The sequence below is a fragment of the Schistocerca piceifrons genome, unplaced genomic scaffold (assembly GCF_021461385.2).
Source record: "Schistocerca piceifrons isolate TAMUIC-IGC-003096 unplaced genomic scaffold, iqSchPice1.1 HiC_scaffold_1231, whole genome shotgun sequence".
In the NCBI taxonomy this organism is placed as follows: Eukaryota; Metazoa; Arthropoda; class Insecta; order Orthoptera; family Acrididae; genus Schistocerca; species Schistocerca piceifrons.
In genome coordinates, this window is record NW_025727050.1 from 12,501 (window position 1) to 15,000 (window position 2,500).

Genomic DNA, 2,500 nt, shown 5'->3' on the forward strand with positions numbered 1-2,500 from the left:
CTTAATGCGGCTTGTACTGAGACATGCATGGCTTAATCTTTGAGACAAGCATATGACTACTGGCAGGATCAACCAGGGAGCTGCGTCAACTAGAGCTGAGCAGCCGGCCGCCCGGGAGTGTGTCCCGGGGGCCCGCGCGAACACGCAAGCGTCCGCTCAATCATTCTGCAAACAGGAGGAGGCTGAGCTCCCCTGCACAATACACCTCGAAACCCTCTCAGGTCCCGGCGGCGCGCAGCGCCGTCCCAAGTACTTGGTCGGGTTCGAGAGAGGCGCAATCGCCCGGAGTTAGGCGAGTAGACGCTTTCGGTGCGACCACCCGTGCTCCCAACTGAGCTTGCCGCTGCCGACAGAGGCCCGGGAGCGTGCTGTCGTGGCATTGCCGGCGGGAGACAACACGCGCCACCTACGGTGACCGGCAGCTCCAACGCCAGCGCCACAGAAGGACAAAAGCCCCACTTGGGTGCCGAAGCGAACTCTCCCAGCACAGCGCACGCGCCAACACATCCGCACAGCTGCGATACAAACCACCAGCGAGAACCGCTGGGGCGACCGAGCAGCAGACGGCGTCGCGGCGCCGAGCGCCGGGCGGCGGCGCATCCTCAACGCACACAGTCCTCAATCGGACCAGCACACTGAAGATGTCCACCGCGCTTCGCACCGGGCCCGCGAGGACCTACTTTGGCCGCACGGCGCCGCGCGCAGGGTGCGCCGGCGCGCAGCTGCGACGCCTGCCGCGTCCGTCGGCCGGCGCGCCTGCCACTGGCCGCCCCCACCAGCCGGCTGTAGCGCGTGCGCCCACGCACCGCGCGGCCAGCACGCCGGGAGGCGCCCCCTCACCGGCCGGGGACGGTCCCACCCAGCCACCGCCGCGTATCGCTTCACACCCAGATGCCGTTCAGTTTCGTCGGCATGGTGGGTATCGCTGGAACAACCGGTTAGTACCTCAACCTATCGTCGCCATCACCGATTCACCCCTAGCGAGAACAACCGCACCACAACAGGTTACCATTTGTTCATTTGCGTAACTTCACCAGAAAACGCAGGCGTCCATCGCCATTTGCAACTTCAACGATTATTGCATGCCTGTGTCAGGTGTCACGCCACACTACGTCTGCCCACATACACGCAACAAAATGTGCACGCCTAGACAATACGTGGAAGGTGGCCCCCGTACGTATGCGATGTCCATTGCTCGAACGACTGTCAACCGGCCTCTGTAGCATGTCGCAGATATGGAACGCGGTGCACCATGCCATCACGGTGTGTGAGGAGAGACGACTAGGTCCGAATACATCAACAGACAGCTCATGCTGATCGCCATCCACGGCGTCCGTTCCTCCCACACGTCTCTATGGCGTACCACACTGCAATCCAGCTCTCATAGGGAGACGACACGTAGCTGCGTGCACAATATTTGCACTGTATGGTCCGCCGTTTTTGGGCGCAGTCGTTGTGCGGTCACACATGTGCCACGATGTATCATTCAGTACATAAGGACGAATGTGCAGTACAGATTGTGGTTCACGCGTACGACATCAGCGGACAGTTGACACAGGCCGCACCACAACGTAGCCTGAGTACGTCGCATGCGAAGGGCATTGAACATGCAAACTTCTCACCAACCAGCTTGCGAAGGCAGGGGGCAAGGTGGGGACGTGGGGAGGGGCGGCATGTACGTCCTGCTGCCATCCACATTACAGTGTACAGCAGGAGCATGTGGAAAGTGAGCAAGACTTGCAAGGTGTTTAACATGAAGCGATACACAGGGGTGCGGGCAGTGCGAGTAGCGAACTATATTGCGAGGGTTGCGGGTGGGCAACACTACAGTAATTGAACGAGTCGTATAACAATTACAGAGCAGGTTTAGGCGACAACGTGGGTTACGTTAAGGCGACAACATGGGTTAGGTTAAGGCACAACATGGGTTAGGTTAAGGCACAACATGGGTTAGGTTAAGGCACAACATGGGTTAGGTTAAGGCACAACATGGGTTAGGTTAAGGCACAACATGGGTTAGGTTAAGGCACAACATGGGTTAGGTTAAGGCACAACATGGGTTAGGTTAAGGCACAACATGGGTTAGGTTAAGGCACAACATGGGTTAGGTTAAGGCACAACATGGGTTAGGTTGAGGCACAACATGGGTTAGGTTGAGGCACAACATGGGTTAGGTTGAGGCACAACATGGGTTAGGTTGAGGCACAACATGGGTTAGGTTGAGGCACAACATGGGTTAGGTTGAGGCACAACATGGGTTAGGTTAAGGTACAACATGGGTTAGGTTAAGGTACAACATGGGTTAGGTTAAGGTACAACATGGGTTAGGTTAAGGTACAACATGGGTTAGGTTAAGGTACAACATGGGTTAGGTTAAGGTACAACATAGGTTAGGTTAAGGTACAACATAGGTTAGGTTAAGGTACAACATAGGTTAGGTTAAGGTACAACATAGGTTAGGTTAAGGTACAACATAGGTTAGGTTAAGGTACAACATAGG

The 2,500-nt window shown here is 56.3% G+C and overlaps 1 non-coding gene across 1 annotated transcript in view; it reads right to left on the bottom strand.

The window, feature by feature from the left end:
- The window catches only part of LOC124730188, a 1,909-nt gene extending 1,830 nt beyond the window's left edge, over positions 1-79 (bottom strand). The window contains exon 1 of the ribosomal RNA XR_007007914.1: positions 1-79. This exon is cut by the window's left edge and continues 1,830 nt beyond it. This is a non-coding gene — a ribosomal RNA (small subunit ribosomal RNA).
- Between the last annotated feature and the right edge of the window lie 2,421 nt (positions 80-2,500).